The 16353-nt window shown below is 38.2% G+C and overlaps 1 long non-coding RNA gene across 1 annotated transcript in view; it reads right to left on the bottom strand.

The window, feature by feature from the left end:
* Nucleotides 1-8067: 8067 nt before the first annotated feature.
* The window catches only part of LOC144588454 (uncharacterized), a 31763-nt gene continuing 23477 nt past the window's right edge, over nucleotides 8068-16353 (bottom strand). Inside the window, exons 1-2 of the long non-coding RNA XR_013544030.1 lie at nucleotides 11455-16353; nucleotides 8068-10501 (exon numbers count right to left, since the gene is read on the bottom strand). The exon at nucleotides 11455-16353 is cut by the window's right edge and continues 23477 nt beyond it. This is a non-coding gene — a long non-coding RNA (uncharacterized LOC144588454). The remainder of the gene's footprint in view (nucleotides 10502-11454) is intronic.

Genomic DNA, 16353 nt, shown 5'->3' with positions numbered 1-16353 from the left:
CTGATACGGAAACTTCAGATGGTGCAGAATGCAGCAGCCAGACTCCTCACCGGAGGGAGAAAATATCATCACATCTCCCCCATCCTGGCTAGACTGCACTGGCTGCCCATTCGTTTCCGTATCGACTTCAAAGTTTTAATGCTCACTTATAAGGCCCTAAATGGTTTGGGACCTCGATACTTGGCGGAACGCCTTCACCCACCAAGTTCTACCCGAACCACCCGCGCGAGCCAGGAGGTGAGGCTGAGGAGCCTGACGCCAAGGGAGGCCCGGAGAGAGAAGACAAGAAACCGGGCCTTCTCGGCGGTGGCTCCTCGCCTTTGGAACAATCGCCCTCCTGAGATTCGCGCGGCCCCTTCGCTGGGTACATTCAAAACTCAATTAAAAACATGGCTTTATGTCAAGGCCTTCCCTCCTGCCAGCTTCTAAGCTAATTTAAATTATTTCTTTCTTCTTTTCCTATTTATTATTTATGATTACTATGTTCTGTTATTGATATTTTGTACTTATGTTATTATAATTTTATACTTTTTGTGTTAGCCGCTCAGAGTGGTACCGACTTACCAGATGGGCGGGATATAAATCAAATAAATAAATAAATAAAATAAATAAATAAAATGGCTTCCCTTAGCTTGTGCCTGACTGAGGTAACTTTTGTTTTTACTGGATCTACTGCCATCCCACACTTTCCTACCAAATTTTACCTCAGAAAACTGAGGATCTCTGATCTCACTAATAGAATCAGCATACTCAGATGCCTGCAGCACATTTTAGGACCCTTATCCATGACAAGATAATTCACCTGATAAAATTGAATAAAATTGTTCTAGTCCAAACAAATTTTTCATTTGATCTAAGGAGGTGGCATGTTCCTGTTGCAGCCATTTAATGAGGTACTGCATCAAACATGCCTTACATTGGGCAAATGATTTCTCAGGTTTCTTTGAAATTGATCAAAATTTCCTTCTGAGGTGCTCTGAATTAATCCCAAATAGGGAATACACTATCTTTCTATAACCCTCAAAATCTTTAGCTTGCTCAAGAGGCATCTGTGAATAAAACTCAGGTAAAACTCCACTTTTTGTGATCTTAAAATTATCATCCTCTCATCATCTTTATCCTCAAAGTCCCAACAAGCTCTCTCAAATGAAATCAGGAAAGATTCAGGACAATCCCCCTTCCGATATTGGGGAAATTTCTTTAGATCGATTTTTGAGAGGTTTCCCTCACTGGAATTATTATTATTATTTTGAGCAGCTAATTCCAATTTCTTCATCTCAATTTGGAATTTTATTTCTCTTTCTTTAATTTTTTTATTTCTAACTCTAGCTCAAATTCCCTTTCATTTTCTCTGTTCTTTTCCAGTTCTGATTTGTTTTTTCATAGCTAGCTTCTCTAATTGGGTTTTCATAGGTAGCGTCTTCTCCTTCAGTTTAAATTCTTGTTCTAGTTTCCATTTTTCAAAATCTTGGGAGCTTTGAATATTTTCTCCCTCTGAGACAATCAATACAGGTCCCTCAGTTTCTTTGAATTTGAGGGTTCCCATTTTCATCAGCACAATTTGTGCCTCCATAATTGACTTTTTAGTTCTTTTGGGTGGCATAATCAATACAATTTCTTACTAGCCTGGACTGGTTCTTTTCCCTCACAAAAACCAAAAGTACAAGTCTTTTCCCTCTCTTTCAGTGGCTTTCCTTGTAACTAGGTTGCACTTTTCCAAGCATCTTGCCTCAGCTACTCCCAAGCTCAAACCCTTACCACAATATTTCCCTGTCTGGGCAATTCTTGTCTCCAAATCTGGGCAATTCTTATCTCTAAAGATGGAATACACCATCTTTCTATAAGCCTCAAAATCTCTAGCTTGCTCCAGAGGCATCTGTAAATAAATTTCAGATAACACATCACCTATTTGTGACCTTAAAATGATCATTCTTTCATCATGGAACACCTTGCTGCTGGAAATCACCCTGGCACCCTCGCTGGGTGTTTTTAAGAGTCATTTAAAGACCTGGCTCTTCAGGCAGGCCTTCCCTCCAGTCAACACCTGATTTTCTTTTGTTTTTTCCATCTTGATCTTCTAACTTGTTGATATAATTATGTCATTGATTTATATATACTGATGGTTTTTATTTAATTGTATTTTATAATGTTTTATTCTTCTTTGTAAGCCACCCCGAGTAGACTCAGTCTAGAGGGGCAGGGTATAAATCGAATAATAAATAAATAAATAAATAAATAAATAAATAAATAAATTAATTAATTAATTAATTAATTATTTAATTAATTAAAATAATCTTTAATCTCAAAGTCCCAATAAGCTCTCTCAAATGAAATCACCAAAGATTCAGGACAAACCCCCTTCCGATATTGGGGAAATTTCTTTAGGTCGATTTTTGAGAAATTTCCCTCACTGGAATTATTATTATTATTATTTTGAGCAGCTAATTCCAATTTCTTCATCCCTATTAGGAATTGCATTTCTCTTTCTTTTTGCTTTTCAAGTTCTCTGATTTTTCTCTTTCTATTTGGTTTTTCATAACTTGCTCCTCTAATTGATTTTTCATAGCTAGCTCCTTTAGTTTAAATTCTTGTTCTAGCTTTCATTTTTCAAAATCTTGGGAGCTTTGGATATTTTCTCCCTCTGAGGCAATTATCCGTGAGCCCTCAGTTTCTTCTTCATTTTGAACTTAAGGGTTCCCATTTGCCTCACCACCTTGGGGCTCAACATGTGCCTCCATAACCAACTTTTTCTTCATTTGAGTGGCATAAAGATCACAATTCCTTATTACTAACTGCTTCTTTCCCCCACACGAGCCAAATGGACTTTTCTTTTAGTGGCTTTCCTTAAAACTAGGTTGCACTTTTCCAAGCAGCTTGCCTCATCTACTCCCAACCTCACAACCCTTGCCACAATATTTTTCTCTCTGGGCGATTTTTGTCTCCAGAAACAAGATCAACTTTCTGCTTAGCTTTTCTTTACTTTTAGCTTTTATTATCACCTCAGATCTATCCTGACTTAGGCTTCCACTCCATCCACCACTGCTATCTACCCTCAGAGCTCTGGATTTTGAGCTAGCCCACTAGGTCCTGTAAATCCTGAGGTAAATGGTTTCTCTTGAGTAGGTATTTTCCCTATCTTAGGATTCTCCAGATCTGGGTTCAGAAGCCCTGAAACTAAGTCTTCCACAAGACTCTAATGGGTAACCACTTCTTACCACAGATCCTAATCCCTCCTAGCTAGGAATACCTTCAAACTCAAGCCCATTCAAGAATCTTACATCTCATGACTCACCTCTCCAACACTATCATTGGTCCATGCAGATAGAATATGAATATTCATGATCTGGGCAGACACATTTCCAAACTAAATGGTTAAACTAAATACTAGTTTATCCAGCATCTTATAGAATACAGTCATAGAATGGCCATGGCATGCTGTGATTCAAACCTCCTTATTTGGTAGAACAGGGAATAATTATTCCAAACAATTATGAGAAGGCCTGTTGTGTACAGCTTTTGGAGAGCAGAAAACAAAACTAAGATACTTTCAACTGAATAGTTTGTTATGTTAACTCATAAGTGAAAGCATTTGTACAGAAATCATGGCACTGGAACAAATACAGCCCATACGACTGTATATTGCCACATCTCAGGACTCCAGCTGAAGTGTCAGGAGACTGCAATGTTTCTCCTAATCTCCAGGCAGTTCACAGGTTGAACAGAGCCAGTGGAAGAAAAAAAATATGATACCTAGGCACTAGTTCCCTTTCTTCTCCCACTTGGTATCAGGACTCACTGGCTCAATGTAAACATGTTGGTATGCTTGTTACATTCATAACATGCACTTAGAAGACAGTACAGGACAACCACATTGAGAATGAGGTTCTTGTTACCCCAGTACGCAGGTAGGGCAGAATTATAAATGACATGAAAGAGTTTACAGGTGCAATTAATTAGTATATGTATTTAAGTCTAACACAACAGACAGAAATAAATTATGAATGAGCTTTGTTAGTTTAAAAGGATGAGACCTTTACAAATAGAAGTCAGAACAACAACATTTCATGAAGAAAACAATAACCTTCACAAAAATCAAACCAACTGTTGCATACAGAAATTTTCCCAAAGCAGACTATGATTGTGCTCTCACTAAATCCATTTAACTAGACACAAACACAAACAAACTAAATTAATTCCTTAAATAAAATCCCTGTGGCATGCAAAATCAAGACCTTTAAAATGAGCAGCCACTTGAAATGTTACCTTGTGTTTCCCTAAACATCCACCAGCCCTGACTTTTAGATGTAAGCCTAATCAAAATAAAATTAAAACAGAAACAGAAATATTATATCCATCTACTTCAATACAAGGATGTGAAGAACTCATTCCCATAGGTCCAGATAGGTAAGTCCAGCAGAACCTTCTTCTAAATCCCCGGTGTAGGATCCCAGAAAGGTTCAGTGGAAAGATTAACTGAGAGAAGAATAGGACAGCGGGAGAGAAAGTTTTTCTTCCTTTGGAAAGGAATAGGATAATGAAACAAGGTTTTTTGTTCCATTGACACATTTAAAGTTTTTTGTTTCTTGTTGGCCTTGGTTGCTTCTCTAGTATATCAATAGATAATTGACATATTTCTGCCTGCACCACATTTCTGTATATTGCAAAGATGGCAGCTGCAACTTTCCTTCCCTAAGCTGCAGCTGCCATCTTTGCAAATGGTGGCCATGTTTTTCTTACAGCAGGCTGCTCTTTGCTAAGGCTACAGTGGTGTGGCTGGCAGCAGCAGTGGTGGTAGGGAGGGGAAGGGGGCAGGCTATGGGGAGGCTGCCAGTTTATGGGTCTACCAACCAGCTGTTTCGCAGGCCCATAGGCATAATGGGAAGGCCAGCGGCAGAGACGGAAATCTAGCCTTCCCTCTCTGCCTATGGGGGGTTAATAAGAATGGAGAAATATGTGTTCCTTTGCATTTGTTGGGGTCTCTGGAACTGATAAATTCTCAGGAATGGATATTAAACAAATATTAGAAATATTACTTTTTTTCATTCTTCCCTATGTTTATTCGTAAACATGTTTGAACTTGTTTATAGGTTCAAATGTAGGTTGCAGGTGAAATGTCACAGAAATCCTCTCCTATGAGGCATAAGATGAAGCTAAATGCTTAGAGATTCAAGATAGACAAAAGGAGGTAACTTTTTATGCATGTTCTGGAATTTGCACCCTCAAGATACATGCAGGTGACTTTCAAAGAGGATTAGATAAATTCATGGCATATTAGACTATATAAATGAACTATTCATTCTGATGGTTATAGATCATCTTCAGGATCAGAGGCAGCATGCTTCTGAATACCAGCTAATGGGTGACCCATGTCTTGCTTGTGATCCTCTGACAGTGGGAACATGTTGATGGATCTGATAGGTCTTTGGTCTCAAAGAACAGCACTTCAGTTAGCTTCCTCTCTGCACTGGATTTCGATAAGAAATATTTTCATTTTAAGGTTTATCTACAAAATCCACTCTAATTTTTTTGTTTTCTACCAGACAACAAATTACAAAGGATTTTCTTACACTTTTCAAAATACATCTTGAGCCCCACCTGTAAACTTCAACACTTGTCATTCCAGGCCACATTTATTATACACTGAGGGATGTGAAACTTATTAAATGTAATTGCATTCAGTCTGATTAAGAAGATTATTTGGTATGCAGAATGCATTATATCCTTTGATGTTTCAAGGAACTCAATGTTTTGTTGGATAAATTGGATTTTTTACATTTATATATTTATTTTTGCAAGGGGAGGTATAGCACATGCCACATTTATTCCAGCAAAGCAAAGCTAATCCTTGATTCCACTTTGCTGCAGAACTCTGCAACAAATTATGATTGTTAGCTTTGCTTTTATCTAACAGCATCATAAATATTGTAAATGCAATGGCAGAGGAAGTCAGACTTGTTTCTCTGTCACTGTAACATATTGTGAATTAGAAATGTGTGTGGGGGTGTGTGAGTGTTTCTTTTCCATTGCAGGAGAACGAAAGCAAAATGAATTAATGAGTGTCATAGGAAGTTAATCAGGGGAGCATCATAATTCTGCTTTTAAGAAAATAAGTGCAAAACATCATTGGTACAAAAGGCTCATTTTGAAGCATGGCTAAGAAATAAAAATAATGGCACTGTACAAAAGAGGCAGTGTCTTTAGATCTTGGCAGAAAGACATTTTGTTATCGGCCAGCAAATGTATTCTCCTAGATAACCCATGCATAAACAATATAAAGAAACCAGGGCAGTAAATACAAAAATAGGAAGTTAACAGGCATGCAGGAGAAGTAGCAAATTAGTCATTTGCATGTTTATGACTCATATATCAGCAGCACTTTGAAGTGATGGAAAACAGTTTAATAATAATAATAATAATAAGGAAATGTGTCAGGACTTCAAAAAAATGCTCCATTAAATCAATACAAATCCACTGCTCTCTGTTATTTGGTGGGAAAGTTTGTCTTAACGCAACATTAATTTAAAATACGGAAGCCAAGAAATTATAAGGGGGGGGGGAACATTCAAATGTGCCATCTTTTTATGCAGAGCGTTCGTACTGCTTTAAGGCCCAGTCCCAAAAGGCCTCTGGAAAAAGAGACCCAAACATATTAGAAGGCAGCTTAGGTGATGCTTAGCCAAGTAGGGGTTCCATCACTAAATTCCATATAAAAATTACAAATATCTTGCAGCCATCTTGCCTCTATTCTGCCACTGCATTGTGATGTAAAGAAAAACACCCAACTCAATGATGTGAGTTTTGAAAAATATATTTAAAATCTAACTGTACAACATGGAAGGGTGCCAAAAAGCTAACATGGGTACATGCCCTACTTCACAAAGATCAGTCCTCTATTTGAAGATACTCTCTGCTTGAGAAGCTGTTTATTCTGAGTCTAGTTTAAAGATAAAGAACCATAAGAAGGTAGAACAGAGCTATAGATGTTCCCCACCAACAATTAGTACCTAAACAGCAGACAGAACAGGCACACAGGTTCATCTGTCATGGTCTTCTCTGCTACAGTGAAATGAATTGTAGTTCTAGATATGTGACAGTCATTATTTTTGCATTTGCAAGTATAAATAAAAGTTGATATGTACAAATGTTATGTAAGTTTGAATCCTCTTCCCCGACACCACCACCACCCTTGAGTCTTATGGAACTGTCCATCCTAGCCAAAGCAAATCATTATAGGTCTTTATATACACAGGAACAAAGAAGCCCATCCACAATTTCTATTCTTCGTTTGTTGGCCAGTATTTGAAATTATACTCTCAGTGAAGGTATAATTCATAATCCATTTATCATTCATAGTGTCTTCAAAACCACTCTTCAGGTAGTGTCACACTGAGTATTTATGGAGAATTAAAATGGAGGCACAAAGGCTGAACTGTAAGAAATGGAGGATGGAGGGGCAGGTGTTTCCATTGTTACTTGGCCCTACTAAGGCGTTGGCAGCAGCCCTAAGTTTCCTACTGTTGATACACAATACTTATATGGAAAGGGAGGGGGGTTGCATTAAAATTTTAAAAAGGAAAAGGGTCAGTGATTCTATTCTAATACTCTTTTCATAGCATGCATGTTTTGACAGATTAAGGTAATTAAAACTGAGAACTTCCTCTGAGCTGTTATGTAACTTAATTGATGTCATCTATTAGTTGGCATTTAAACCAGAATGCTAATTTTTAAAGATAAGCTGGAAAAAAATAGTAACTCCCCACACAAGTCTAATCATTATGATAACTCCATAGCAAGAGGTTTGACAAATATTCACATTTGTCACGCTGTACCTCTATAAATAAGAGCAGAGCAAAGCAAAATGAAGCAGTGAAGTTATTTTTTTCTTATTTTGTATAGTCCAGAGGACAGCACTCCTCTCCCTCCCAAAGCACATAGGGGATCCACCAATTAAATCCACTCAATAGCTGCTGAAATACCAAAAGGCTTTCCAAGTTGAGCCATCATCTTGATTTTATTTTTTTTTCTACTACTGGATTTGTTTTTTTTTATTTTTTTATTAACTAAAACATAAACATAAAATACTCAAATCAAAATACAATTTAACTGTATTCCTCACCACCGTAGATGGGACCTCTTGCAATAATCTTTTTCCTCCATCTATATTCTTCCTCTTTTATTGTTCTCTTCTCCAGAACTGCATTGATTCTTGATTTGGAGCTTTCCCCTTTCCTCTTGTTAATACATATTCCAATGATCTGCCCCATATTTCATTAAAAATATTTTTTTCAACTCTCCTTTCTTAACCTTTAGATTACAAATTAATTTATCATTTATAGCTATATTCCATATTTCATTATACAATTCATCCATTTGAAATTCAGATTTTGATTTCCATTGCCTAGCTATTATTAGCCTCGCTGCTGTTAATAAATTAGTTATCAATTCTTTCATCATCTTTTCATATTCCACATTCTCAAATATTGATAACAAAGCATTCTCAGTATTCAGTTCTATGTCTTTTCCACATATATCATTTAATTCTTTAAAAATTTGTTTCCAAAATCTTTGTACTTTTTCACATTCCCACCACATATGTAAGTATGTACCAATTTCCTTCTCACATTTCCAACAGACATTCAGATAACTAGCATTAATTGTATTTAATTATGTTGATGATAAATACCATCTTAGACACAGTTTAAATTTTTCCCTTATTCTCCCTGACATAAATCTTAAAACCCTCATATTCCACATCTTCCTCCATTCTTCCTCATTTCGCCTTTTTCCAAAGTCTTGTTCCCCCACTAGCTTCACCCTTTCTTTATCACTTTCTTCTTCTTCTAAATCAAGCAGGAATCTGTAAATTTTACTCACTGTGCCCTTTACTGAATCAGTCATCTGAATGTCTTCATATGATAATAGAAATTGTTCATACTTCGTGTATTCTCTACCTTTGTTATCTTTCTTTACCCATTCATTAGTCCATCTTTCTAATTGTATATATTTCAACCATGAGATACTCTTACTCTGAAGAATTTGTTTCATTTGCTCTATTGATCTCATTTTCTACAACCAATCTTTCAATCTAATCACTTTTTTTCTTTAAATAATTCCACATACATTTTCATATTGACAGGAAAATTCTCTATTTCTGTCACTAATCCAAATGGAGAGTTAGATGAGCATAAATTCTTTCTATATTTATACCATATGTTTAACATTGTCTTTAAGAATGGGCTTTTAATTTCACTTATTTTATACTTCTTAACCAAACAAAATAAATATTTTTCAATATCTACCTTTATTTCTGATGATTCCATTTTCCACCAAATTAACCTTTCTGGGTTATATATAATTTCTCCAATAAACCTCAACTGATTAGCTGCCACTGGTTTTGACCTTGTCAGATTTATCTTTTACCGCCATGCCTCCAACAATAAATATGCCCCTCATCCTGAAAACAAAATTGTCACTTCTACCTAACCTTCTTTCTTTACTGGTTGTCCCCTCCACTGAGCAGAACTGTCTTTACTTCTGTGGGTATATCCCAAGAGCCAGTATAAAGGGGTTGAACTTTGAGTGATGGAAGCCAGACCATCTTCTAGGAAATTGACAGCTGATCTCAGTGAGCCTATGCTTTTCCAAGTGCTGCTGTTTGCACACTCAAGAGTCATTGCAGTTCAATAATGAAAGGGTCCAATAAATAAATGATAGATAGATAGATAGATAGATAGATAGATAGATAGATAGATAGATAGATAGATAGATAGATAGATAGATAGATAGATAGACAGACAGACAGACAGACAGACAGACAGACAGACAGACAGACATCATCATCATCATCATCATCATCATCATCATCATCATAAAGAGGGATTAAAATAAATGAAACTCTGTAACAACCTTGTCTTCACTACATGGTGAATGTGTATGTGTATTTTTGTGTGTGAATACATTGACACATACACACACACACCCATGGGCAGCTCTCAATCTTTCAGTCAAGATTGGCTGCAGTTCTTGGGACTGTGAAGGGTTGTGCAGTCCAGAATTAGAGGAGCTGGGGAAACATGTTTTTCTCTCAGAATGTTCAAATGCCAACCATTCCAACTTCAGCATGGCACCTGGAAAAGGTGTTGGTTTATAGGTCTCCGGACTCCAGCAAGTGCCTGTGCTGGCTGAGGGATTCAAGAAATAGCTGTTTTAAAAAAAGTACTGTCCTGGATCAACTTCAGAGACTGTTGCCCCCCAAACACACATGCACACAAACCATTTGTTCACCATCTTACGAAGCTGGAAGAAGTTCTCACCTCCTGGCAATTTAACAGCCAGCCTTTTTACTTAGAGTGGTTGCCTTTAGACAATGATGCTTCCCTTTTGTGGTGTCTTTCAGCCAAATTGGAGCATTCCCTTGGTTTGTTGTTTTCCTGTTGCTTTTATACTTTTTTTCTTCTGCAAGGCTAGTGATGGTGAACCTTTTTGAGCCCGACTGTCCAAACTGCAACATAAAATCAACTTACTGATTTCAAAGTGTCAATACTGCAATTAAAACCCAAATGCTGAGGTTTTAGTTTAGAAAAAACAACTGCTCCTGCACTGCAAGGGTTAAATGCTTGGTGTCCCCCCCCCCCTTTGGGCAGTATTAACAAATAAATACTTGCTGGTCCTCCAATCCCCCATTGAGCTACACTGGTAATGGTCACCATTGCACCCCTCCGCTAGACTACTGCACCTGCAGAGAGGAGTGCCAAAATCCAGGATCGGAGGACAGGCAAGTGTTTCTCTATGGTGACTTATGGCTCATGTGCCCACAGAGAGGGCTCTGTGTGCCAGCTGTGGCACATGTGCCATAGGTTCACCATCACTATGCTAGGCTTTCCTTAAGTCATTGCCAGTGGGTACCACGCCTGATGCTCTGTTTCACTTCCACTTATGACTGTTTCCCCTCCTCAATGTCTGACAAGCTAACAGTATTTCCTATCTAAGAAATTTTGTAAACTGTATTGTTTTCTTCTTCTTTCCATCAAGCCATGCTTCTTGGCTGTTTGTACAAACAGCAACAAAATGAAATTCCCTATCCATTTTTCAATATTTTTACCTTAAAGTATTCAGTACCAAAAAAAATTTACATTGCATAGGCACATTCCAGTCTTCTCTTCTGTCCACTCCAGTTCTTTTGTTGATAGTCAGGGTTTTGAGCCTTTGGACAGAAACCTGTCTTTCGAAACTCTCTGTAGGGTACTATGCTTGTTTTAAATTTTATATAAATCAATATATCTGTCTTCCAAGTGAGAAGTTGCTTGGAATCATTGCTTTCAGGGACTTATTATAGTTGTAGAGAGGAAAAATGGGACAGCAAGCTAATGTATATTTCATATTTGCATAAAATAGTTTATCCCCTTCTCCAAATCAGATAATAATTCAAAGCAAACAAAGCAGCTTAAGACAAACCTCCCACAAGACTGTTGAAAGGCTCTACAGAGAGGTAAACCATTTCAGTCTGTATCTGCATGAATAAAGAAAAGTTCTATTAATTATTAGTTTTCAAGGCTGTCCTATATGCAACCATTGTGATCCCTATCATACTGAAGATGAGGCCAACAATTACAGTTCTACTTTATATGTCTTGTGAATGTTCTCTTGCAATAGCTTTCTAGGTGGTGTTTGGTGTTCGCATATATTGGAGGGTATTATTGGTGAACAGACTGTCTTGGATAAATGACGGGTACTGCAAAGCATGTTTTCCAATAACAATGACAACATTATTCAGAGACCTAGTCAGTATTTGCTACAGAACACTGGAAAGCATAAACAGGTTTGTCCCTTAATAACAGGCCTGATTGACTGCAAAGGAAGAGCACTTGCTATAAAACTAACCACCACCTTACAATTTCTAAGCTGCAGAAAGCAGCCAATTCAAATATGATTCAAGGTTATTGAGTATATTTACCTTTAGAAATCTAGCATTAAGCACCAGCATGTGTATGGAGGCATGGTGTGTGCGTTTGTTATTTGATTAACAAGTGACAAAGGTTTCAGTTCCTTCAGGAGAAATCGTACATGCTAAGTTGAATCAGACTGATTCAAGCTAATTTATATGAGGTCTGGATCAAAGTGAAATGTCCAGATACAGTTCCAGGATGATGAAAAAAAAAAAAACAGGAGTGCTTCAGACTAATATGGAGATTCAGACATCGAAAATAAGTAGGGAACAGCCAGATAATGGCTGAAATCCTGTTCATATAAATTCTGTGGTGGAAAGCTGATGATGTCATCAGCCAGGGCAATTTTTTTTTGGAAATTCAATATTTCCCCTGTCTCCTACAGGTCCCAGGTAATCCTGTTCATCACTGGGAACCTGTGGAGCCATGGGACAAGAGGGGGAAGTCTTTAATTACCCAAACTCACATCCACTTATAAAATAATATTGGCCAGAGCTTTTCACTAACAGTCTATTCCACCTTTGGAGGCAGCAACAACTGCTTTTCTCAGGACAGAGGCAGAAAAGCTCTAGCAGGCAAACAGCAAGGAGACAGCTCACTAAAGAAACTAAAGAAGTGTAAGTCTTCTGGCAGCAACTCTGCCTGCTCCCTCAGTGAAGCATAGAAGAGTAGACTTCAGTCTAGATGGGCAGGACATAATATTTTTTTTAAAGATAGCAGTGGAGTAGTGGAAGTAGGAACTGTGAGATGGTGGCATTTGATGACTTGGTGGCATGATTTTCAGTGTAGTATTTCAATTCTAAATCTTGAAAATGCTCCTGGGGCAGAGGGAGGCAACATATATCCTGCAGAGGTTTCATGGAGTTCCTGAGGGTTCAGATGTGTCCCTTCAAAACCTATGGGTCCCTGAATATCTTCAATAATTAAAAAAAGAACAATTGCCTCACAGATCCCCTTTTGCCATCCGGGGAGATTTGAAGTGTTGTCACCAGTCATGCCCCGAATCCACAGTTTTTTTAAAGTTCGCCAATGAAGGATGCAAAGGGTGTTTGTTTTACACAAACCCTCATAATGTAAGAAAAATGGGAGATTGGGATGGTGAGAGGAGGTCTCCAAGGTCCAAGGATGGATGAAATGGATCATGCTTGCCTGGAAGTGTATTTTGCCCTGACTTAACTGCCTACTGCTCAGCACCATTCCATCTCTTTGCCTACCTGCTTGCCTTTACCAATGACTCCTGCCTCCCTGTATCCATCCAATGACTATCAAGGTGCCTTTTCATAAGAGACTCCATCCATCGCATTTGTCCTTTACCCTCATTCATCACTGCAGTGGTGACTTAACTCTGAGGTCTGTACTTATCTTATCTGGGCCAAAACAGATGGGGTCCTATTCACTCCAGACCAAATCAGTATCTTCTGGTCCAAAATGTTTGAACCAAAAAGGGGCATCTCTGGAAAATCCAACATCCTCAAGTGGTGCAAGTCTTGTGCTGGTTCTGGACTGGGGTTAAGTACATGATTACATCTCTACTGCTAAAATCTGTGAGTCTTAAGAAGCCTTCACTTTTAGAGTAGCGAAACAGTATTGGAAAAGAGTACATGCTGTGTTGCAACAAATATTGCTCTGTAAGATGCCATTAACCCCAGAACTGTTTTTATTGAGTATGATACCTGATAACATAGATAAGACAAAAGAGTATATAGTTATATACATAGTCACTGCAGCTAGAATTCTATATGCCAAAAATTGGAAAAGTCTGACGGTACCGAAACAAGAAGATCTTATAGAGAAGATACGGGAAACAGCGGAAATGGACATTTTATCAGAAGTGATGAAGGACTGTCCTTTACAAAAGGCAACTGAAAGATGGGACTTATTCTATAAATGGATTGAGTAAACAGACATTGTATAAAGAGCGTACATTGAAATGAGAACTTAAATTTGGAAGGCAGAAAATAGTAAAAAGAGTAATTTGGAATTTTGACACGACAATATGTATAGAATGGATGTTAATATGTCATTGTTTCTCCTTTTCCCCCTTAACCTCAATCCCCCTTTTCCTTTTTGTCACCCTTTGTTAAAAATAAAATATTAATTATATTAAATAGAAGCCTTCACTTTGATGTCCAGTAGATTTCCAATGCACACTGTTGTTTTTCATGCATCCAATCAGATCAGAGCCGAGTTGATTTGTGTCCCTGTGAAATATAAATAATTGAGCACATTTAGTTCAGTGCTCTTTTTTACCCCCTTGACCTTTACATGCACCCTATTGCAAGCAGGTTAGAAAATGCTAGCTTCAGCCCATTCTTATCATCCCCATCTTTTCCACCCATTTGAGATGCTTTGGAACGTTTACAAAGGTTCCGTTTCTCTTACGTTTTTAAAAAAATATCAACACAAAAAAGCTTTAGCAATCCATATATTGGAAGCAAAGAAAAGCGTGTGGAAATGGATTGGCAAATGTTAATTAATTATCATAACCCTACAGATCCCACAGGGCTTATTCTAAGGGTCAGGGATTCTCTGAACAGAGTAGGTTTTAAACTTGGAGGCTTAGGAAATAAAGTGGGTGGTAATGAACTCGAGCCCAAAAATGCATGAATTGCTGTCGTAGTCATGACTAACTTTATTTGGACCAGAGATAATATTATCATCATTAAAGGCCAACAGCCTGTGCATACCTATTCGGGAGTAAGTCTGATTTGACATAGCAGCATGGGAGTTGGCAAGCATAGGACTGTAGTATAAATCAGATGTTATGTTCTGTGCTATCAAGTTGGAACCAAATTAGGGTAACCCTAATAGGGTTACTTGAGGTAAGTGAGATATTCAAGGAATTAACCAGTTTACCAGTTCCCCGCCCTCAGTGAACTTCCATAGCTGAGCAAGAATTTGAACCCAGGCCTCCTGAGTGCTAGTCCATGATTACTCTTGAGACAGAGTATCAGAAACCACTACTCTGACCCAGCATGGCACTGATTAACACCACTGAGGACTGGGGCACATACGTACATTTTTGCAAATGCTAATACAGTGAATTTGCTTTCAAGTGGCTGGAAGAACAATTTTAAAAAGCAACTATGGGAATTTTAAATGCCAGGAAACAGGTTGCTTGTAAAGGTCACTGGTAAACAGGAATGTTGCTTCATAAGAAAAACTTGGTGTGCCTTTTTCAACTGAGCAAAAGAAGAAAAAGGGGAAATCCAAGAAATTAATTAAGAGTCAGAAGAAAGTGAATGCCAAACTATTTGTACAGCACATAAAGGAAACTTGTTTTCCCTCCTCATTATTTGTGCAGGCACAGAAGGCTGCTTTCTCCAATAGTATGCAATGTCATGAGCTGCTGGGAGATAAACACTATTTTTCATACCCTTTCACACTGAAGGAAATACATTCGGATTTCCCTGCTGAGCTTGCAACCTCCAGCAGCCTTTCCTCCCCCCACACCCCCCGTTTCTTCTTCCCAGATAGTCAAGTATGTTTGCTTTGTGGGCAAGTTTTCCAAAATTCATCCATCTTTAAGATTAATAGAACCTTCTATAGCTACTTCTATGTGGCGAGGACCAATAGTTATTTCAAGTTTCCACATTCTCTCCTTGTTTCTGCTTTGAAACACTTCAATGGTTCAAGACTGAGACTTGCTGCACCAGCAAAGTGATATTTGGGAAGAGATGCTCTTGTCACTCATGGTGCTATCCTCATATTTCCAGAGCAAATCCTCATCATCGACAGATACTTTGTAGGTGGTGGTAGTGGCTGGAATAGTACATAAGGAGCTAGGAAACATGTGTAGTGGAAAGACCTAAGAGCATCCTGTATCAAATACTAGTGGTATTTGGGACATAGGACAATGCCTTATGCATCAGGACAGTATCACTGACATTCACTAGAAGTAAGTCTTTAGAGTTTCAGACAGGAGTGTTTCCCAGCTCAGTCAATAGATAAATGGGACTGAATCTGGGACATTCTGAATGCACAGAATTCTAACACTGAGTTACAGTCTGAAACTGGGAACAGCTAATAGTAGCTAAACCCAAAACTCTTGCTGTCTGTACCAGTGCTTGGCAGCTATAGCCCTTCCAATTGTTCTGGACTGCAAATCCCACTATCTTTTGCTATTGGCTATGCTGGCTAAGGCTGGCAGAAGTTGCAGTCCAGCAACACCTGGAAGGCCACAGTTGCTAGCCTCAGTTCTCTACACTCTTGTGCAAGTCACCACATGCTTCATTTCTTGTTCACTGACTTAGGATTCTTTCAGGAGGAGCTAAAGACAAGGGACTTTACCTGAGGAGTTCTGAGTGGCTGCCAAGGCTAGAACTGGAAACCCACAAGCTTTCATTATGGCTGTTCAGCCACCAAAGCTATGGGTCTGAATTTTTTGCTAAACAATGAAGTATTCTAT

Source organism: Pogona vitticeps, chromosome 3 (assembly GCF_051106095.1).
Source record: "Pogona vitticeps strain Pit_001003342236 chromosome 3, PviZW2.1, whole genome shotgun sequence".
Lineage (NCBI taxonomy): Eukaryota > Metazoa > Chordata > Lepidosauria > Squamata > Agamidae > Pogona > Pogona vitticeps.
Note: the sequence above shows the minus strand (reverse complement) of the source record. Positions and strands in the feature narration are given on the sequence as shown.